We start from the raw sequence: 24,114 nt of genomic DNA, 5'->3' as shown, positions 1-24,114 counted from the left end.
ATCTTTTGCCACAGTCAATCAGACGTTACTACACTACCAGAGCCTGGCCAATTACACGTTGCCTACACTTCGAGAGCGTGGCCAATCAGAAGTTCAGTCCTGAAGGCGCTGGTGACCCCACCCCAAAAGTTCCTAGACTGTCATAAGCTCTAGTAGGGTCTTTTAGAGTAGATTATTTACCCGGAGCTTCACATTCACCCATTTCCTCAAAAAGACTATAGTTCTTTGGATAGTTCCTCCTGTCGAAACACGGCTAAAGAACAGATTAAGTTTCAGCCTGAATGTGAGAAAAATCTGACCTCAGCAATCTTTCAAGAGGTAGACAGACAGACATTTGCCTTTATTAACCTTGTCTGCATCTCTCTTTGTCCCCTATTTACACTGGCACAGGGCCAGTCAACAGAAGGATAATGCTATCAGGTCTAATGTGATGATTTCAAGCAGAAGTATTATAAAGCAGCCCTGCCAGTTATGGCAATGGGGAGAGGGAAGGTGCTACTGTACATGGGGGATGGGACGGGCTAGTTGTTGGTTAAGTTGAGTACCACCTCTCACATGCTGCTGGGTTTGGACTGCTGCAGCCAGACAGAGACTGGAGGTGCCAGGGCTTTGGCAGTGCTAAGGAAGGTGGTTCACTGCCTAAACACACAACAGTCCTATCTTTACACACAGACTTTTGGCAGAATATTTGCTACTGATCATATGACTAATAGATACAAATGGTGTTTTGTTTGGATAAAATTGATTAGTGTCACACTAGTCACTCCAGATTTAAAGATGGTTTTAATTGCTAATGGAACTCAAAGATAAAAGAATATCCTTCAACTTTGTTCAACAATTGAGAGAGATTAATGAGTCCCCTCATGCAAAATATGCTCTCTATCCTTTTCCTACGCTTTGTCTCTCTTCCCTTAGTCGATGTCACAACAACCACTCATCTCAAACACTATGGTAACTCTATTGATAACTTCCTCAGGGTCCCAACACCCTACATCCAATCAGTTTGGAAAATTGAAATTCTCTGGCAGGCATTTGATAACACCACATTAAAACAGTGTCCTACTTTTCTGCCCCACCCTTCTGTTTTATTTACAGCTATCTATTTGAAAGTATCAAGTGGTCTGCCTGTCCAGCATCAGTGTTTTTTTTTCTGCATAACTTTCAGAACTTTTTAAGCCACATGAGCACCTGTCATTGGAATGTAATTTTTAACTTGTTACTTTTCGCTCTGGAGTATTTAAAGGGTTAGAAGAAACAGCCATCATTGTCACCAATGCAATCTCAAGCTGTGATTTATTCTGAGCTTTTTGAAATGTGCAGATATGCAAGAGAGTTCCTTGAAAAATGATGAAATCCCCTGCCAACATTGGACATTTCAATAGTGAAATGAGTTTCCCTATGATATGGACCTGTTTTTTTTAAATAGATATGTCTGACACTGGGCGGATCCGAAGAACAGAGTCAACAATTGTGTCTCTCACTAATCAATAATCATCTTTAAGTGTTGGCCAATTGCACTTTTTTGGGAATGCATCTGGTGCAAATTACAGCATAATTCTTTCAGATGTTCAGAGGAAGCTGATGACCAGTTTGAATAACAGTCATCTGGAATTATCAATTTTGCTTGGGCATATTAATGAAGTAGGCCATCAAGTTTTTCATGGAGCAAGAGTTACCCAACAGAGTCTTTTGGAATCCTATAATACAAGAGACGTGTACAAAGAGGTCAAAATTCAATTGTAAGGGAAATTAATTAAACGTAGTAGATGTTTAAATAGTATGGCATAACAACTTAATCGCAGTAAAAAGTAGAATAAATTGACATTTTAAAACATTAATCAATATTAATTAATATAAGATCACTCTCAGTACATTGTACAGTTGTACACTCTCTCACACACACATTAACTTGAGTGTAGATTGGTCCGTCGCCTTTGAATTTCAGTTACAAATCTCAAGCAAATGGCAGCAGAAGACAGAAGAGAAACAAGTCTTCAGTAATTGATCAGATAGGAGACGACTTGTTCTCCTGGGTGAGTACTATTCTCAGGCTGAGATTGTGTTTCCTCCCTTCAGACATTTTCTTTCATTGAATGAATTTCAAGATCACTGATGTTGAGAAGAAGAAGATGAATATTAGAAGCCAGAGAGTGAAATGAAAGTCTGTTTGACACATTAGGTGTGAGGTAGCCATATATTGGCTGACTACCTTGACTGAAATGTCTCGATTGGAAATAAGTATAACGTTCCCTTAAGGGTCCGAGTATTGATCTAGTCTACATTAAAAGTTAAGCTCTCTCTTCTACCTTGAGGACTTAAGCCTGGCCTTCTTCTTGTAGTTGCTGCTGATGGTTTAATTGTGATTACCATGGCTACTACCCCTGACGTAGATCGACTTGGTGACTGATCTCGGTTCGTCTTTGCTCTGTCCTGACTTGCTTTGGACCTTAACATTTAAGCTGTGGAGAGGAGGGGAAGATCAAGCAGACGGGGGGGATGTTCTGCAGTAACCAGCCGTTTGCTTTAGAGATCTTCACGACCAAGGAAAAAAAAAGAAACTTGTGCTTTTGGGGAATGAAATGCATGAAAATAGCCACAGGCCAGATTTGAACCCAGGCTCCAGTATGTCCTCTGTACATGAGTCTTATGAAAACGTGTAAAAAATCAGTAAATATTTACACTTGAGAAGTGTGAAACAGGGATTTTTGGACACTTTTGAATTAGTCCCAAAAAAAACTAACAATTAGTGAGTATCGTGAGCGTGATACTCCGTATAATGAGGGCATACAAACCCCCTTTCCCTGCATTATGAAGCCATGATGTCATCATGCCTGCAGGAAGAACCACAGCACAAACTACTTACAGTTGATGTAGGTTCAAAACCCATCCCTCTTCTGCAGTCCTCCTCAGACATTTGAAAGGCTTACGCACATGATCACAAATTCTGTCATAGGATGCCAAATACTTTTAATTTTTAAAATGATAACTTCATTCATTCTTCTCACCATTGCATTGTCTTTTTGATTGTCATTCGCTAATTAGATTTGGTAATTATCCTGGATTGCTGTATAGCTTTGGTGCAGCTTTGGTGATTTATGATTCAGTCTCTGTCGTCAGCCTTTCTTTCACTAATTTCCTCAAAGAAACAAATGTTTGTTTTTGTTTTTGTTTTTATTACATTTAAGATTCTGGATGTTAATAAATAAAATAGGTAATAATGTAGATCCATTGTTAGAATAAAAGAAAGCAACACAATTTGAATAAATTGACAGTTTCATGCAAGGTTCAGTGTGTCTTCAGGGAAACATCAGTGAAATACAGATGAAAATGGAGGGATTCACATTGTATTGCTCCTGACAGTGGGGTGCACATTTTAGGAAATGTCTCAGCCATTATTTGATTCATCATTTCTGACTTGACTGCGGTTTATGCCTCACACAGAGGCAGCACACTGATGATACAGTTAACCAACTATTAGAGGGTCATAATGCCCTCCCTGTTTTATCACAATTTATAAGAAAGATGGTGTGTTAATGGACAGAGGAAACATTAATTTGTCAGTCCCCTGCAGAACTAAGGGCACCTTACTCCTTTTTTATCCTTTTAGACCCGTGCATTGGAGAAGGACAAAGTGAAGGAAGCAGCAGACTGCTGTAGGAAGATTCTCAATCACATCAACCAGGATGTGAAGGAATCTGAAGACAAGCAGGTGTGAGGTTTTTTTTTTAATCTCCTTTTCATTAAATGCTATCCTCCAAACTTTTTTTATCTTAAATTTTTTTTCTGCTCCTTGTTCCTTCCTTCTTTCCTGCTCTGCTATTAATTTTTATTTACCCTCTTATCTGCTCCCTGGAAAGTGCAACTACTGATCCAATTTCATCTGTCTCCTGTGTACTCCCTTCTTCCTCTAGAGGTTGGAGGACTATTAGAGAAAATTGGACCTCACCTCTCCAAAGCAGACGGACAATCCCATGATCCTGCAGCTAAAGGTGAGTTAGTGACAGACTAATGAGTTTTTTTCTGATATGATATAGGTACCGCAGATTTTGAAATACAGTAATCTCACTCAAAACCGTAGGTCTACAGAGAACGTGTGTCTGTGAACCATTTCATATAATCAATTAAATAAATTCCTAATGTTGCAGTTGTTAAATGGCCTGATAACTGTATTTTTACAAGGTGGCAGCGTCTAATCACACAGAAAGCTGATACCATTACCTCAGAGTGTATTGCTTAACATCTTTCTAATTTAATTCTCATGGTTTAAAATAATTTACTTACTCAAAGTGCATCTTGTATGCTAGTGGAAAGTAAAACAGGGGAGATCATTACAGCAAGGTTTCTGAGGTTGAGAAGAGACCCCGACTGTATTTACACAAGCAATTTTTCAATCACAAAATGAAGCAGTGGTTTAAGCACGAGAGTGGAGGGGACTGCGCTATTTCAGCCTTGAAGCTAAGGCAGAGGCTGGAATGCTTGGGTGTGTTGAGTGGAAGTGGGCAGCAGGATGGGCTAGTCTTGGATACTTTTCATTTTTCAAGATTGCAGCACCCTCTTTGGCTCCCTCAGATATAATAACAGGGATAGACCCCAGACTTTGGGTGTGTTTGTGTGTACAGCAATTTATCATAATATACAGTATAAGTACAATACATTCTTCCTTCTTTCAAGTTGGTAGGCTGTCATGTGAATTGCCTTATTTTTATCTCTAAGAACAATCCCATACAAGTCAACTGCAGTACAACACCTCAGGGATTGTGAAAGAGAATAGATCAAATTGTGAAATGGATTAGACGGTGCCAACCACTGAAGGACTCCAAAAATTATGAGGTGCAGTTTAGAACTCCCAGTTATTCCTGATCCTCACATTTTGTCCATAAATAGCACTCATAGGCTTCTTTTGATTCTTTTAGCAGGTTATTTACTTCTTAATTAATACATGGTTAGCATGAATGCTGTCATACTATTATCCTGAATGAAAATTTCAGGAATACATTGATGATAGTGGAGGCCAGAGTTGCACTGTTAATGAAATAGACCCCATTGTGTTTGAAAACTCTTGATTGTGTTGAAGTCCAATCTCTTTTTTAACTAGTAAGAAGAGTCTGGAGGCTCTGATCTGGTCCTGTTACATTCCTGTGTTTTCCTTCTTCTTCCTCTCACTGTCTCTGTGAAAATATTTTCTCTTGTCAGCTACTTTCTTCCTCTGTGTTCGATTCTGTCCCTTCTTCTTTCACTAACATTTATAGGTGTCATCCCTCTATTTTCCTCCCAGCCCAGTGACTTTCATGCTTATTTATCTCCTCCCACACACTATATGTCATGCTTCCTTGTTTGCCTTTGGGTGTCTTGCCCCTTTCCCCCTGTTCTACAAGGAGCAGCCATGCTCTTTCTGTATCAGCTCCTGACAGAAAATGCTTTCCCCTGGTGCTGTTGGGGGGTTTGAACCAACTGCCTGATAAATTTCTTTTTTTTTTTTTACAACTGAATGAAATTCAACATTTACTGTAACAAATTGCATAACTTGATTCCTGTGTTGTTTGTTCCAAACATATTGAATGACTATTACAGTTATGAAGAAAAGATTGATGACCATATTGTTTCACTTAAAGGGGGCATATTATGAAAAATATACTTTCACAGTGTTGAACATATATATTTGGGTAACCTGAGTGATCCTCCAACCCACAAAATGTGAAATAAACCTGTCCTGTCCTTGGTTTGTGGTCTGCAAGTATTACACGACAGAGAAAAATGCCCTGTTTCAAATGTGCTACCCTTGTGATGTCACAGTGGGATTCTGGTAAAACCAAATCTCCTCCCCTCCACTGGTATCTCCACCCATGGACTCCACCCCAAGCATAGAACAAAACTTGTGCTTAAAAAAAATGAAGCGTTCTTGGAGAGCTGGTTTATACAGGGTTACAAACCACTGATGTTTCATTTTAGAAGGTGTAAAGGGGTATATGTCCTCTTTAAAGTTTAGAGAGGTGGTCATAATGGATTGGTCAAAAAGTGGTTGCCTGTTGGTTAGATAACTATTTTGTTCAAGTTAAAAATTTATATATAGGAATGGTAATGATCCTGAAAATATGAATAAAACATTTCTGACATTAAACCAAACAAGGTAGCAGTATCAGTTTTTTATGATTACAGGTGAGCTCAATGTGCTTGACATTGAGGTTAAAAGCATTGCATACAACAACAGTCATGTATAAGACATATAAATAAAGTCATAAACATCTTAAAGTTAACATCAACAGTCACATACAGTAACTGATTGTACAGACATGCAAACATGTCATGTTTAAAACATAAAAAAACAAACTTAACATACCAGGCACTCAGTGGAGCACAAACTATGATGGTAAATGAGGCGTGCTAGGCAGTAGCTATATTGCCCCCAGTAGTGGGTCATCTGCCTTAAGCAACTTACAGCTGGCGCCATACTCTGCTGTCCCAACTCATCAGTAACTGTCATAGAGTCTGTGGCAGTCGGTGTATATGATGTTCCACTGTGAGCTAGGCTGTTCCAGTAGCTCTTAATGAGCCAGCAGGCAGTTTTTTGCCAATTGGTCTCAGTCGAGAGCTGCTGTCTGCTCCAAGGAACACATGATCCGACGGCTGTTTCAGAACCTGACAATGGCTCATCCCCTGGCTTAAGAGTCTTGGTGATACCTTCTCCTCCAGGCTGGGCCATACACCTTCTTTCAGGCCTTTAAAAGATGGCATTGACAGCAAATATCTTAAAGTTTCTGGTTAAACACTTCATTATCCCATCACTTTGATCACTTTGTGTGTTTTAAGTGAAGAAAAATCTTGTCAAGAGCTCAAAGAGCATCACTTGGAACTGCTAGAGGCCTTGGCAAATGTAAAAGACAGACTCCAAACAGAGCAGCATATACCATCCTTCTTCCTTACCAAGATGGCTGGTGCAGCCCAGGGACAGTAGGATGGCTCTAACCTGTCAGCCAGCATATACTGAATAATCTGGGTTTGGTAAATTCCAGCCAAGGGAGACACAGCTGGATGAGTGCAGCATTGCCAGTTAATTTGCTGTGTTTCTGCCGGTGCTTTGCAAAATGTGGGCAGCAAAGATGTTGGCAACATCTTTGAGCAGGATTTTTAGCTGCTTTAATGTCCCACTGCTATGCTGCCACAAGTCCTCTATCGCTTGAGCAATAGCTGACAGATAAAGTGGAGGGTGGATCAGCTTCTTGGTGATTTGTCTGTTGAGCAGCTTGTGGGGCAGGAGAAACCACTGGTGGCTTGGTTTCTGGCAATGTAGTTGGGTCAAATTATGTTTCTGGTGCCCTGAACATCCCTACTGATGATCATAGTGCACAGTGTTAGTAGTGCAGGAAGTTGTAGGACTATAGGACACAGGTTTGTTTCTCTTTTCCTGGCATGGCTTGGGGGGCAGGATCGGACTGTAGCCCTGTGCTGCTCCTGGAGACAGTGGAACCAGTGTCCTCTGGTCCCCATATTCTTTTGTAGTCACATTGCCACTCAATGGTAAAAGTATGTGGTTCAAACTTGACAGATAGTATCCAAATTGCACACACTTAAACAGTTTGACCTACACTTCATGTACAGCAACACAATGCAAGGATACTGTGTGTTTGGTAATGCAACCTAGTGACCTCAAGAGGTGACATTCTTCATTAATGTCTAATTCACATTATATAGTTAATTTTGACAAATGCAGTATCACAATATAACCATTGCTATTATTCAAGGAATGTATTATTAATATGATATTTAATTTGCAAGTACAAATAAGTGTATTGACTAAATTAGTTGCTTTCTGAACCTTATCTGTTTTAAAACTTGCTTCCTGATGTCCTTAAACATTTTCTGGTTACTCTTTCATGAATGCAATTCAGCTGCAGTACAGCTTATATATTTTATGAGCTACTGTAGAATTGCAATCAGTACATGAGCAAAGGAAGATTTGCTTTAATAAAATATTGTTTTAGCATGACCTGAAGCTTTTTTATGTGTGAGTTTGTCTTGTACTGCAGCTGTCAGGGATGCAGTGTTAAGGTCATTGACTCACATTGATTTACCCACACTTGAAGTTCTAAAAATGACCTTTGATCTAAAAAAGTAAAAAGATGTAAACATTACAAATGTGTAGGTATCTTTAATCCAGTCTTTTTAGTCAAGAGTTTGAACATGGCCTTAAAGATTATTTTTTATGGACATTTTGTTGCCCTTAATATCAGAAGGGTGAGTCTTTGAAAGCAGCTTACACAGTGGTTTGATAAAGACTGCAAGAGAGGGTAAGGATCATTACCAGCAGGGGGCAAACTTTCACCATCAAACATCAAGTCAAGAAGGCCCACACTCCCTTAAACCTGGAGTGAGTTTTGAAAACTCAGGAAATTAATGATATCTCAAATTAAGGAGTGAGATTAACAATGACTATGAGACATGTGGTTTTCCTCCAAAATTAATAAAGCTGTGGTCAAGAGGATCCTGCAGAGTAATATCCAGCACTCTGACATTGGGGTGTGTGTGTGTGTGTGTGTGTGTGTGTGTGTGTGTGTGTGTGTGTGTGTGTGTGTGTGTGTGTGTGTGTGTGTGTGTGTGCGTGACTGAAAAAGCAGAAGGATGCCTTACAGCTTGAATGACATACCCCCTCTTCTCTTTGTCACCCTGACTGTAGGCATGGTTCAGTGAAACTGAGTGCAGAGAGGAATGAGGAGAGAGAGGACATGTTTTAGGAGACAAAGAGAAGCCACACAAGGTAAGGATGGAAAAGAGGGAGGGTGGAAGATAGATTTAGAGTAATAGAAAGGAAGAAGGGGACAGAGTGTGATAAAGACACAGAAGAGAGGGCATGGTAATTGATTGTCTCGTTTCTCCACATGCACCTGTCACCAAGCTAATTGGAGTGGTAAAGCCAAAGAGGAGAAAGGTGTCACTCACATGGGAGGATTTCAGGAGGGCAGTTCATGTCAAGCTCTGATGAGACGAGCCGTTTTTGCCATTCTACTCCTTCGCTCTGCAACAGTGCTGTGTGAATAATGGAATGAAGCTTTAGCCTTTTGGAGATATCTGAAATGTGTCTTCAGACCAAAAGCAATAACATGCATTGTAAATTTCTGATTTCCACTGCTCAAGCCTTTCATGTTGTGTGATCCTTTAAATATAGATTTAAACCAGAACAAAACATAGTCACCCCCTCAAAAATAGTCACCCCCCCTTAATAGTCACCCGCTTTAAGATTCTATTTTGCATATATTTTGGAAACATACGTACAGTATGTACTGTATAGTCAAGGCTGAAAATCAAGTTGAGGATCTGATGTTTTTCCCTGATTTTAAGCACCTTAAAGATTTGTAAACATTGGATGATTATGGCAGAGTGTGTCATTTTGCTTGTTGCCATGAGGTTTAATTTCAAGATAAGCATGCTTGACTAAATAACTCACCTGTGACAGAATGCAAACAGAGAAAATTTTCTGGAGACCTTTTTCACAAATTCCCAAACAGCTTCGCAATCATCATATTGACTGCAGATTGCATAAAACTGAGGTGTAGTTCCATAAACACATACACCACCTACACACACACACACACACACACACACCTACACACACACACACACACACACACACACACACAAATATATGTGCATGTTTCTGTTCCATAGTTCCATAGAGTTTCTCATCAATATGTTAATGTATCTAAAAGTGCACTATTCTGAAGCTTCAGATCTATGTATATTCTCTCAACAGCTTGCAGCTGCTGCATTACACAGAACTGAATCAAACAATTGTTGCTGCATGACTGGTTTCTACAGTCAGAGTTGCCACATCGAGAAGTATTCAGTGTTATTCACAAGCCATGTTAAAACTTGACAAGATGCTCCTCATTCTCCATTCTGGGCTCTTTGGTAGTTGATCATCAATATTTATCTGTGTTTGCTGTGGCAGTCACCAACAGAGTGTCCTGAGCTGCTGCTCTTATAAATATATATCGTTGAACCACCGTTGTGATCAACAAGTTTGTGTAAGGTCAAACTTTTAAGACCAGGCAACAAAAATAACAGATAATATTCCTTCACTTCTTCTGTGCAGCTCTTCTAGAGTCACAGCGGGGGTGTTCGCCTATGCAATAAATCACTGTCGAGTTTCATGGTGCTCATCAAAGAGTATTACATTTTGAACAGGGGAGGAAAAATAAAGAGGAAAAATAAAACACGATGCTTCCAAAAACTTCAAGCATATACAAACAAGCTTCTCAGATGGTGGTTTGGCTGGTGCCTTTCTTTTTTTTCTTTTTTTTTGAAAAGGGAGATGGGAAGATCTCATTAACGGCTGGTGAAATGAGAAAAAAGTTGTTAAGTTTATTAGCTTGTCCTCTGTTGTCATTTTTAACAATTCTTTCTTTCATGGAAAATATTTACATGTTTTTAATTCTTAAGCAATATAGTCAAGATCAATTTATATCCCAGCTGCTCTGTGAAATGTCAAGTTACTAAAGCAAAGACATTTGATGATTCTTGTTCCACAATCTTCTCATTTATGACCTGTTTCCCAAATGGGAAGCCCTGATGTTTTGGGGATTGATTTTCATCCTGCAAGTCTCCCCCACTTATCGAACAGTAGCCAATATCAGATGGATTGGACTGAAGATCGATGTGCTCTCCAGAGTCGGATTAATCCATGGCCTCTCCTGAGTAATCACTGTCCCAAGCACAACAATGAGCCAGGCCAGACATCGGGAGCATGTGCTAATCTGATGCTTAGAGATGAATGAACTGACTCCTTCAAATGGGAGGAATATGCTAAAATATGTGCTGCTGAAAGAGCGCACAGTCATGGATGCCAACTGACTAAAATGGTACCTGATCCTATTCAAAGGCTGTTGCTGGGGGACACACGATAATCAACCTGTCCAATAATAGGTAGCCACCTGTGACATGGCTTGGCATTAACCCTGTCTTATTACTACGTAGCTCTTTGATGGAGTATCTGGGTAAAGCGCTTTTGTGGGCCAGCTGGCATCGGGATCCCCGGTTCAGCCTGCTGTGAAAGAGTAAATGGAGACATTACTGTACTGCACAGCACTGCCTGGTTGAGTTTTGATCTGGGACAACACTTGACGTAGATTAAAACAGCAGCAATAATCAACGGCACTTTTTGGCAGGCATGTTTCTCAAGATTTTGGTGACCAGCACTGGACAGGTTGGTACACTACAAATATCAGAGTGGCAGTCTGATGGTTGTAGCCACTGCCATGCACAAAAAAGAAGAAGAAAAGAAATCTGAATTGGAAACTTTGGTAGGTATTAACAGGCTAATCACAGACATAATACTGGGGGTTAGAGTCTGTAACGTTGGGTGAGGGTGATTAATGACTGCAGAGTGTCTTGCTCCTTCTGATGTTGGATTTTTTGGAGTGGAGAAACTGATTGGTTATTCATCATCCTTAATTTATGCCTAATGTGTCTAATAAGCAAGCACAGCAACACAGCAAATTGTTTTAAGACATATTTTGTGATATTTTGTGAAATATTTCAAATGTTGTCATCAAAGGGCAACAAAAGTTCCCCAAAATGGGAGTTTAATTGTTGACTTAGCAGCACCCCTTGAATAAACAGGTTTCCATTTATTACAATGAAAAAGTTTTCCAAAAAAAAAGGTTCAGAATTCATTGTTATACACAGTTGGCATATTGATTTCTCATCAATATGTTAATGTATCGAAAAGTGCATCTATTACCATTCTGATGCTTCAGATCTTATGTATATTCTCTCAACAGCTTGCAGCTGCTGCATGACACAGAACTGAATCAAACAATTGTTGCCGGATGACTGGTTTCTACAGTCAGATTTGTCACATAGAGAATTATTCAGTGTCATTTACAAGCCATGTTACAACTCGCTGTATCCACCTATGACGCACAGGCAGGATGCTGCTCATTCTCCATTCTGTGCACTTTGGTGGCTGATCATCAATATTCAGGAAGTCACCTATATAGTGTCCTGAGCTACTGCTGTTATAAATATATATTGTTAAATCAACGTTGTGATAAACAAGTTTGGAAATGGAAAAAACAAATTTTTTTTAAATTTTCCAAACAAATATAGGGATGGGGGAGTAATAGTATAGTAACTTATGGTGTTTTTATATTAAGAACTGCAACATTTGAGAGTGTTGAACGCATCCTATTGCAGTCGTAAACATCTCCCACTGATTTCAAAAACTGCCTGATAAAGACATACAACTAAAAGATTATGAAGATTAAAATGTGATTGCATAAGTCTAACAGTACTGAGGACATTTTCTTGTACTCTAGCTTCTATTATTCCAACTAGCACAAACATTCCTGAGTCATAAGTGTTGTAGTAAGGATGAGTTGTTCTTTCAATCAGCTAGCATACCTACCTTAATTCTGTGATCATCACTCTTGAGCATGTACAGTTTAAACAGACCTTATCTGTATTCTTAACAGCCCACATCCATAATTACAACATGCTGCCATCGTATGAGACGCTAATGCCCCACCGCTGTCTCGGTTTATGTTTAAAGCATGAGCATGAATTTAACATGAGCACTGAAGCTGAACAGATTTGTTTTACACTTACAGTATTTGTGAACAAAGAATTTGAGAAAAGGCTTCCAGTTTGAGATATATTTGGGACTAAAATGTGCATTTTAATTGTATATTTGAAGCTCCTTCATCCAATCCTGAAGCGAAAATAATTTAGTATGATTTTTCTAATGCCCAAGCAGCTTCATCCTTCATACACAGCCAAATATTTGTCTGTGTATTCTGCTCTGATTGAAACACAGCTTTGAAGTGATCTTCTGGAAGCAGGGTATGTTACCTTACATGGGCTGAAGCAGATTCGGCTGCATCTCAATGTTCGATATGGATTGCCTGTCGGAATTTTCCAAAAGGAAGCTGAAAGACAAAGCTGGGGTCAGGTGATTTAATCTACCTGACATCCTGCTGCAGAGTACCAATCAATAATACCTCAATGCTACCGTCCACATCGAGAGGGAATGAATCCACTTGGAGAATTGAAAAAAAGTGAGGAAAGACGGAAAGAGAATAACAATAAAACATGACTGGAATTGAAAATCACTCTTTTGTTCAGTCGTCTGCTGTTTCTCTCCACAGACTGGAGGCCCCAAACTAGTCATTTGGAACATGAGTGTCTCCTGTTGTTGGCCTCAACTCATCTGACAGCCTCCTGCTGGCTTTTGAAAAGGGCACAGATTCAGTGGACGCTTATAATCCCTGGTAGGGCCTGAAGGTGAGCCATCTCTCAATACCTACTGGAGCAGAAGTTCAGCCGGGGCTTCTGCAGTCTAGAGCCCTGCTAATCCAGATAAACTGGTTCACAAGGGCACTGTTTTGGCAGATGGGGGAAGTGAAGAGAGGGCACCTATTAAATGGTGACCCACTGAGAGGTCTCTACTCTCTACATTAACACCTTCACCTTGAAAATTATACCGAGGGTGGTTTTGCTTCACACTACAACTCTACAACATAGGCTTTTGTCAAGTGTTAAGTTCAAAGTAAGACTCTCCACTCATCTTATCTTTCAGAGCCAAAGCACCTGTTTATGAGAGAGAGCTTATTTAGGTAATAACTGATAGGGAACATTCATTTCTGTCTGTTTATAGAGGTCATGCACCGACAGTCCCAGTGCTCCAGTCACTATGACATAGTTGTCTGAAGTATAAATGACACTCAAGTCAATTCTAAAAGGAGGACAGTTTGTGTTCTGAGCTATTTAACCTCTTATAAAGTCAGGAATGGGGATTGACACTTAGATCAGATGACTCCTGAGCTGAAGGAAATTAAGATAAGAGAGAATGTTAAGTGTGTTCGTGTGCAGGTGAATCTTCACAAATTCAAACTGACAGCGATGCAAAGCTGCATGAGCTTGAGTCATACCTTGACGGATGTTTTGTCCCTAAGAGGGCAGCTAAGGCAAAGCATGTCATGTCATAGTGATGGGACGGGGAACAGGAAGGAAGAATGATCCTTTTATATGGACATTTTATCATGGATCAGAATGATCTAATTCAGACAAACATTTGAGTTTTTGTGCATTAACTCAAGTACAGCATCCTAACCACAAGCCAGATGTCCCTCAAGCAGTTTGTGCTTCCTAAAACTATTACAACATCCTAAATGCTCCTACCTGTCCTCATTGCTCAATTCTCCTGCCTTGGATTTACAAAGAATTTTTTTTTTTACTGCCCATTCTCTAGTAAAGAGTAATAATGCTCTCCTTTGTGCCTGGATAATGGTTTGCAGGAGTGACGAAATTGTCCTCACAAAACACATAACCTTTGATTTCCCCATCAGGCACCCATCATGCTCAACAGCAGCTTTTCTACTGTGTCTTCAGATCCACTACAGCAGCTCAGATCCAGGCAGTATCTAATTGTATGATTGCTTTCAGGACTGTCACATGTAGTTAGTGTTTGCTTCGACCTCACTGTGACACCATTCTTCATTTGCTGCTTCAAATTCACGTCATTCTACTCTACCGCAGTGCTTTATTCCTTATCACCTACTGTTTGTCCTTTTCTCTCTCATCCTTTTCTTATTTTGCATCTCTATGTCTCTGTGGCCATTGGACAAAAGCCAAAGCCTTTAGCCTGCTGTCTGTCTATATGATGGACAACAGTATCATCCTGTTAACGTTAGCTGAATGAACAGCATCACTTGGTCATATAATACACAATGTTTGGAGGACCTTTTAGGGATGTAGAGCAAGATGGTAGAAACACATAAAGAGAGTGTATTTTCTGCACTTACATGTGCAATGAACATGTCATTTTGATACAGCTGTCCTGCACCAGTGCAGCAGTGGTCTGATTCATGGCTAATAAATATTTACTATCCAGTTATGCCATGTTAAAAATTGCAGAGACTCACAGGGGAAACCACAGTGTCAAACCACTAGAGGATGAAAGTTGTAAATCAATCTCCAACACAAGCAGTGAAGGCCTTACTCTCCATATGTATATGCACCAGTGTGCACTGAGGTACATACTGTATATGAATATGTTCATATGTATGTGGAATCAAATAAAGTACATTATTAGTCCTCTTCCCGAGGGATTATTAAATATATTATCAGCAGTGGCTATTTGTCGTTTACACTTCTGTTTAGCTTAAACTGAATTTTGATTTCAAAGCATGATCATGTTGTAAAAACAATAACACAAGCTTTAGTTATATGTGCTCTTTCACATAATGACCCCCTTGACTCTTCTTTAGTTGGACTCCTATTACTTCTAAGAGGCTCAATGTGCATCTGAACATGCTGCAGACCGGTTTTCAAAAATCCATGGGCCACCAGATTACTTTGGCATATCTGTTACCAGAAAGGGGGGAAAAAAAGTCAACAGGAGCAGCTTGGATTGGAATCATTACCAGTTCGGGTTGTCCATAGAGAAAGCATGACATGACAATCACATCCAGATTTTTTTTGTTGATTGATTTTTTAGGTCAGATGTGAAAGGTCAAGTCAATGCGACCTCAAGTCTGTCCCATCGTTGTGAGCCGAGAAGGAAATTTGTTCTATTTAGTAAAAAACGTATTATATTATCCCTTCGAGAGAATAGTTGAAACCACAATTGATTGATCTCCCTTTGCTGTACCCTTACTCCTTCTACCAGTCCATTCTGAGAATGGTCCACTAATCTATGCTCTGCAGAGAAAGACAGACCTTTCTTGTTACCTTGTTTTGTTTTAGGGTAAATGTTTTCTTTTAACATTTCAAATACATACATTTATTCAAGCATTCATCATCCTTTAACTTTCACAACAGATCAATGGAATAATCGGAGTCCAGATTTACTGTGATGACTAATCTTTGGTTCTAGTTCAGTGCAGAGTTCAGACCAGTCCTCAGAGAAAGAAAACCTCTCAGGTTTATGAGTGAATAAAGGAGGCAGTGCCCAAACAGCTGTCATCGAATAATGCTGTGAATGCTAATGAGGCAATTTGCTGACAATCCATGTTCTGATTGGACAGTGGATTTTATTCCCTATTAGTTCACCTTGCCAGCTTCCTTCAATCAATAAGCCAGTAAGGATGTACCCACCCTCTGACTTCAGCACAAATGTGTCATCCATTGTGAGCTGTTCCTCTCGTCCTTATTCTCATCATAGTGCGGTGACTGTACCCTTGTCATAGCATTTCAGCATCAGCAGCCTTATTCACATCCACCCCACCCACACACCACACTGCTTAGACGTCGTCAATAATGCCTATTGCAGTGTCAGTGTGCTGCCTAATTGCAGTTTGGCCCATGCTCAAATATTTTTTGTTTCAAGGCAGATGTGGTTATCCAAACATAAATGAAGACGTACATACTGTAATTGCTTCTCCCAATGTTAGTTAGTTAGTTATTCTTTTTCACAGTTCCATAGATTTTCATGGTACACATTTGAGAGAGGCTGGTTAGACAGAAACATACACGTCATACATTACGGTTGGGGTACATAGAGTATATACAGTTTACAGTTATACATGAATTTGGGGATACATGGGAGACATATAGTTGCATACATTCATCTGTGAGGTTTTGCTTTGTTAATTATTTGGATGGCTGAGGGTATTAGGCTTCTGCTGAAGTGGGCTTTCTTGCATCCTAAACCATGGTACCTCCTACCAGAGGGTAGGAGTAAGAAGTAGTGATTGAGTGGGTGGGTAGCGTCCAGGGATATTGCATGTGCGATACGTGCAATGGTCTTGATGTTAAATTCCTTTAAATTTGGTGTGTGCAGACTACTTTTGGGTATGTCTGTTGTGTTTTTTTACAGTGTGCATATTGAAAAAGCATGCAGAACAGTTAAGTAAAATGGGTTGAACAATGCTGGTGTACAGTATTAGATGGGGTGCAGCATGAAGTCTTTTGAGTTTGCACACTGCTGACAGTCTTTTTTGTGGATGTTTGTTGTGTGGTGTTTGAAGGTGAGGTTGTTGTCAATTGTCAAGGTATTTGAAATGGTCTACTGTCTCTATTGTTTTGTTGTTAGTGATGATGGGATGGTGGGTAGCCAAAGACCATTTTTTTTGTTTTGCTGACATTGAGTTTGAAGAAGTTTTTTCCACAATACTGGGTGAAGTGTGAGACTGTGTCGAGGTATTCTTGTATTGAGCGAGTGTCTGTGAGGAGGCCAATAGTACTTGGTTATGATACAGTGACATACTCTTGTATGGCATGGCGTGAATGAACCTTTTTTCATCTGGCTGTATTTTTGCTTCCTTGGCTTTCAACACTTACGTGTAGGTCGCTTCCATTGCACTCAGTAAATTACTGTACACAGTGCAGTTCTGTGCTTGGAAAATTCTAGGGAGCTGTCAATGTTCCAGTTCCACAAGTCAGATTTTTCTACATGCCCCATTAACAACCCATTTCACATCAAAAAGGTGCACAATTCTACGACTGTGCCAGGAGTAGAACATCAGATATGCCAGTTCATATTCTCAGCACTCCTAAGCTGTGACACAGCACAGCAAATCAGTCCAGTTCAGTGGTTATTTAGACAGCCATCTACCACTGCAACTCAGCACTGCATTGAGCTCTGAAAACCCTGACAGTGAACTTATGTCTTAGCTTTCTGAGTGTGTCCACATTAGAATGATTTCTGTCCACAGAAATCATTCTATTATATGCAGATGTTTATTTTTAAAGAAACCTGACCCATTTTATTAATTTTAAGTGCATAGGTTAAGTCAACAGAGCACACATCAAAGCAGCACAGACTGGACTCAGCGGTCTGTGAGCATACAAACACAAAACAGTTTTCACAGAAATGATCAACTCTATCTAATGCTGTCTCTGTTCAGACAAAAGCCTTGCTCTGAATCAGTGTTTTTTTCATTTTAAACATTAACAGTTTGATACTTGGTTCGTGCTGATCCTGGACAAGAGTTGACAAGTCAATGAAAGTGAGAATTTTTTTTTTTTTTTTTTTATGGAGGAGCCGTTATTCTTCAATCCTCCCTCATGAAGCTTATCAGCTTATCATTTGTAAACTTACCACTTTTCATGTAGATAGTTAATTGGTACTTTATATGGGATTTTTTTTTTTTTTTTTTTTTTTTACTTGTGACTTGTAATATTTCCTGAAGAATGATTGAACTCATGCAGGTCAGAAGCTTTTCATCGTTGTGCACACACAGACTTGTTTTGGAGGTTTTTTTTTACATAAGCACCCTATGATTGACATCCAAACATCTTCATTAGGCTCCACCTCTATGTTATCTGTCATATTGTTATGATGACGTTGATATTTTAGCAAGTAAGAAAACTGTATGCAACAAAATATATCGGTATTTGTTTTGGTTTGTTTTTGTGGGAGATATTATGGAAGTACTTGGCGACAGGGAGTGTTTTGCAAATCAACCTTTCACTATTTCATTTTGTGTGAGCAGGTCCAAACTCATGATTTACAAAATAATGAGTGATTCACCCAATCTGTTTAGAGAATAGCAAAACAAAGCCATATTCACATTAAAGAAGGGCCTATGACACTTAACCCATTTTTGGCTTAAATTAGACCCATTCAAATGAACCTCCACATTGGCCACATCTATTGAGATATTGACAATTGGTACCACTTCAGTCCATCCAACTTGAAGCATGCTGCTTTCATATTTTTTATCAACAGATCATGAATTGACTGTATGCTCATAGTGGATCGCAGAAAGAATAGGTGAGCTCTTGGGTACAACTTATGGGGATCCTAACAAAAAAAACAGAGACTGTATGTAAGAGGAGTTATTGAAAACCCACTTCAGACATAGGGAATAATGTTTTTGTGCATATTAAATCATGTGTTCCTTGTACCTGAGGCCAAATCTGCACAAACCTCATAATGCAGGTGATTTCCAAAAGATAAAGCCCTTGTGTAGCTGTGGTCAAGAGAAATACAACAAGAAGACATACCCAATTTACTATTGTGGGAAAAATAATTCCTCAGAATCTATTTCCTTCCATTAGTTTGAGACTCAATTCTACAATTCTCTGAGCTATACTCTTTGATATGGTCGATTGTGTATGGGCTTCCCTTCAGTGCACCCGTACAGCCTCTTCTTTCTGATACTTTGAATTATGTGTTGGTTGGTGCATGGAGGATGGGTGGTGGGGAACTCCATGAAAAATGTCAGCATATCTCAGATGTCACGTCACATCTCTTAAGAGGAGTTACCTTTACCTTTAATAGCAACCGTGTTGGGTGGTTAAACAGACATTTCATTCCACTGATGTGACTGACCGAGGACGTAATGGACATCCCTCTTTCACTGCAGCAAACTATTTATTCATTGCGCTACATATGAACTGGTGGCCTCTCCTCTGGATTCTTGATGAGGCAACATTTGAAAGAAATGCTTATACAACAACCAGTCAAAGGGCAGAGCTGGGCAGCAGTATGACCTTATTGTTCAGTCATTAAATCCTCACAGATGTTGACAGATGTAAAAGTTCTCGCAGAGGCTCGAGGCTGTCGATCTGCGATAAGGTCAGCAGGATCTACAGGGTTATATTGTACTTTTCACATGTTCAAGAGGGAGAACACCTTGTTGCTGCTCTGACTATGACCTCTAAATGTTGCTGCTGCATTGCATGTATTTGATTGGGTTACATTTATAAAGAAACAGGTTTACCTTTTATATGCCCTGGGGTGCACAAAACAAGTAAGAATACCATTGATAGCAAGTTGCATGAAATCTTGTTCTCTTTATTATGCAAAAGTGCTGTTTTCTCCACAAGTTTGTGACAGGGTCCAGGCTGATAGTTATAGGAGCCCCCTATTACTTTTGTTCTCCTCCTCCTTCTTGTTGTTGTTCTTCTTTTCATCCTTCTACTTATTCTTCTTCTGTAAGATCAACAACGGACTTTGCTGAGCTTAAGTTATAACAGCATATTCAGTCAATGTTTGTTTGATGTCAAATATATTTAAACATGTATGGAAGGTCAATTAGTCAGAATTTAATTGATTTATTATCCATATAGGTGCATGATTTCAGGTATAGATAAAGAGAATCATGCACCAGGAGGGTCCTCAGTAGTAAGATGATGATGAAAGATTTTGAAATTGTGTGCTTAAACTTTAAAAGGGAATATATAACCATTACACCCTGTTTTATCGTTTCATTTGAATTGTTGTGTTACATGTTTTTGTATAATTTTATCTGAAATAAAAAGGCTCTATTCATTTACAAAATTGATGACTGGCTTTGTTCTTTAAACTTTAGGTGTTTGCATCATCAGTTTCAAGAAAGACATCAAATAAAAACAAATTTCGGATGGGAACAGCAACAACAGCCACTCAGGGAGGACTCATGAGGATTATGCTGCAGAATTGCTTTGCAGAATTAAAGGGACCAATGGAGAGAAACTCAAGTGGTTGTTCAGTTGTTTCATTCGTGATTTTTTTATTTGCACTTTCAAGATGGTGTAGTGCTCTTTAGCTCTTTAAAGCCTAGCTTGATTATTTTTGAATGTTTCATACTCCCTCTTAAAAAAATAATTACTCCAGTAGTCACTTTAATACCCATGGAGCGTTTATATTCAGTGCAACTAGCCACACAGTCAAAGACCATTATAAATCTGTGGTGATCAGGACACTTATTTTGTTTTCAGCACCTACAAAAACAGGTAGCAACTGTAAAATCCGTGGGAAAGGAAAGTTTAGTTTCAGTCTGGGCTGATCATGGCACTTTCTAACCCCCTCAAAAGGCTGACGACACATTTCATAGAGTAAGTAGAAATACAGGCAAAAAACAAGGCGTGCCATTGATATTGTCTCCCCTGTTGCACGGTCAGAAAATAACCTGGGGACATAAAGTTCAAGGGTTCGAATCCTCCTTGGCACAACCCAGTCAGCAACGATACGAATCCCACCATGTGCTGTTTGTGAAAGCATAGATGCATATAATCATAAATATTCTATATAGACAATGTTTAGCGATGCGGCTTAGACTATTGCCTTTCATTATAGGCTATGCCTCATAAAACGCTGACAATCCCATGTCTCAATCTACTACCGAAATCGTTTGTTTTACAGTCCGTTTAAAAAGATGGACCTATTCTGTTAGATGATCTTTATCGTCACTGGCTGCTTTCACATGTTGAAACCCAGCTCCGGAGTTTTTTCACGAATGCATCAGGAGTTCGGAGCGTCTTCCTTTGCAGGTCGAGTCAGCCTCAGTGTGAGGAAGGCACTAAAAATCCTCTCCATCTCTTCTGACTGAGAGTGTTGCGCACAGGAGGAACGGACAGGGCTTCGTCTGCACCTCGATCTGCTCTGCATCTTTCTATCGGACCGCAGTGGATACAGTCGACTGTTCAGGACTATAACCTACGTACAAACACAAGATGTGACCGAGCGGTCTATTTTTTTATTTTTATTTTTTTTGTACAGAGCGGGTTACACAGGTCCATTTGTTTCAAGCAGAAATCACTGCCTGGCTTTTTCTTTGCGCTCTTCCCTCGCTTGTGAGGTGGGATGCAGGATATGCAGCATCACCGGTATCGTTAGAAAAAGCTTTAAAAATCAGACATTCCAGCTAAGAAGGCCTATCTTATTTTAATGCAGGAGGTAACCACTAAGCAGGGAATACAAAACTCTCACCCACCGCTGTGAAAAGGGCTGCTTTTATTCGAGGGTAAAGTAAGGAGGAATAATTTTCCAACTGTTTAAGATGTGGATCTTTTTTTATTCAGCTGGCGCACTACAAGCCCATAAACTGGGACTTGCATGGCTATCTAAAGATCACATTTAACCAGACTGCAGTTGATCTGATCGCCTATCTGCCCCTCCATCTGCTCATTGAGGCTCAGCGGTAGAGGGAGGCGCGGAACAAGAATCAGCGAACTATACAGAGAGGGATTGAGTTGCACTGCAATTGCGCTTTTCTGGCAAAATGACGTTTTTCTGCGGGCAGCGGACATACACGCGCACAACCTGAGGCAAAGTTATTGTGTTTATATTTTAAACCTGCGGACAAGAGGGAGCTCAAATCCCACGGTAAGGAAATTAAGTTTTTAAAGTAAAATTACGCTATGAATCGTCTACAAAAGAGTGTAAATGCGTAAAAGGGTTCGACATCACTTTATTACAGATTCAAGCTGGGATATCATCTCTATGCTATCTTTTTTGTGCATCAGAAGTTGAGATGTTATACATTTACGGTAACTAATAAAAGGATCTTTTAACCTGTTTTAATACTGACTCCGATCACTCCACCAGCCTGGTTCCATATTTTTCCTGGCTCTATGTGCCAGTGTGTCGTATGAAAAGTCCTGCTGTGTAGACTAATTGTTGCATGCTGGGCTGAAAGGAAAGCGTGTCCCTAGTAATGTCCCAGCAGTAATGGGAAACAACAGCTCAGACCATCAGTGAGGGCTCACACATTCTTAATTTGCAGGAGGCAAAGGCCGAGGACGGTTCGTGACGGCTTACAGAGATAAAGTAGACCCATTTTAAGTGTACTGATATAGATCGAGAGTAAATTCATTAAGGGGGTGATCGATTGTTGACTAAGTGTCCATACAACACTCCTAACAGAGACGGGCTTTGGGATTTTACAATATGATGTTTTTGGGGGGTTTTTTAAATAAAAGAGAAGACATAAACATTATTGGACATGAGTTTGTAAATACATTTAGTGATTCTCGTTGGTGACAATGAGCTTATTTTTGGCACCACCCGGTGGTTCACTTTAGTGCCTTTTTAGCTCCACTTGTGGCACCTGCAGGTTCTGCATAACATTCAAAATCAGTTTTTTTTTGTTCTTTTTTGTAGTCAGGATGTTCACTCGTGTGATGCAGTGGTATAGACTCACGTTGGTAGCTTTGGACTCCATTGTAAGTCCCCGCAAGACCTTTCCAAAATGAACGATTATTTTCATTGAATGTCCATTGATCTACTAAAAACTTGGCTGCCATAGATTAATGTATGCTACCATTATAAAAGGGTTTTGCTTCCTCTTGGCTATTTTTATAGACATAGTTGATGATTCAAATTATTTTGTGATAAAGTTATTTGGTTTTTCATCATTTGTCTGCAAAACTTTATTGGACACTTTATGGGAACCGAGTGACCTTAAATATTGGTCAGCTAATGTGAGCATTTCTTGATCCCAAAATTAAGAAATGCTGTATAAACTGCTTTGCTATTAAAAGTCACATATCTGCTTCCCAGAACTGATTTGATGTACATAATTGTGTCGGCAAGCTGGCAATCCAAGTTCACACAGTGAGCTTATTAATGCCAAATGATGCAGCTGACGCACCAAAGAAACCCTCAGTTTGTTTATTTGTTGTTGTTTTTTTATGCTTAGAATGGTGATTATAATATAGCTGGATATTTTATGTAAATACAGTGATTTAAGATGTTGTTTTAAAACACAGGGATGTTTGATACTTTATGATGGTAAACAAGGTTCTTGTGATACCAGATAGTTTAAACAACTCTGATTACAACTCCATGAAAACTGATTATATTCCATACACTGATAAGGACTCTGAGATACAGCTAAAAATTCCAGCAAACTCTAGCCTATAACTGACCTGAAGGGGATGTTTCTATAATACTACTATTGCCAATGAACAGGCCTACTTGGCTCGTCGAAGATGACAGTGCTCGTTTTGGCTATAAATCAATACACAACTCTTTTAGGGAATTCCCACTGCTTGATATTTAAGGAATTAGGTAAAGCTGAGGTACCTACATAAACCTGTAATAACGGGTTTCCATTAAATGATAAGCCCACGTCCGTTTTTCTCAGGTTCAGTGAAGGCGACATTAACATACTCTAACCGTAGGTCCTCGCTTATGCTCGATGAACATAGACCCAACTTACAGGTGGTCAAGGTGACTTCAGGTATATTAGCCTTTAATACATTTTCCTGCTTGCGTTGAAAGTTTACACACCAACATTATCTATAGCTGCAGTCATACATAGCTTACTGTTTCATTTCCATTGTGTTTTATTTTGTATTCATCTAGTATGCAAGATAACTTACCTCACCTTCAGTTAAAAGTACCCTATAACTTTGTCACAATGTTTGGTCAATATTTTTATTAGCTAATGATAAAAAAAGAGCCACACT

General features: G+C 39.5%; 1 protein-coding gene across 2 annotated transcripts in view; it reads left to right on the top strand.

The window, feature by feature from the left end:
* The first annotated feature begins 3,619 nt into the window (after positions 1–3,619).
* The window catches only part of grik4 (glutamate receptor, ionotropic, kainate 4), a 235,311-nt gene continuing 214,816 nt past the window's right edge, over positions 3,620–24,114 (top strand). Inside the window, exons 1-3 of one of the 2 annotated variants that reach the window (XM_079353701.1) lie at positions 3,620–3,709; positions 3,912–3,989; positions 8,672–8,752. The gene's annotated coding sequence lies outside the window, so the exon portion shown is untranslated. Of the gene's footprint in view, positions 3,710–3,911; positions 3,990–8,671; positions 8,753–21,091; positions 22,028–24,114 lie in introns of those variants that run through there. The other variant, XM_079353702.1, reaches the window with a different exon arrangement.

This window comes from Symphodus melops (genome assembly GCF_947650265.1).
Source record: "Symphodus melops genome assembly, chromosome: 10".
In the NCBI taxonomy this organism is placed as follows: Eukaryota; Metazoa; Chordata; class Actinopteri; order Labriformes; family Labridae; genus Symphodus; species Symphodus melops.
The sequence above is the reverse complement of the archived record's forward strand: the minus strand, read 5'-3'. Positions and strand labels throughout refer to the sequence as shown.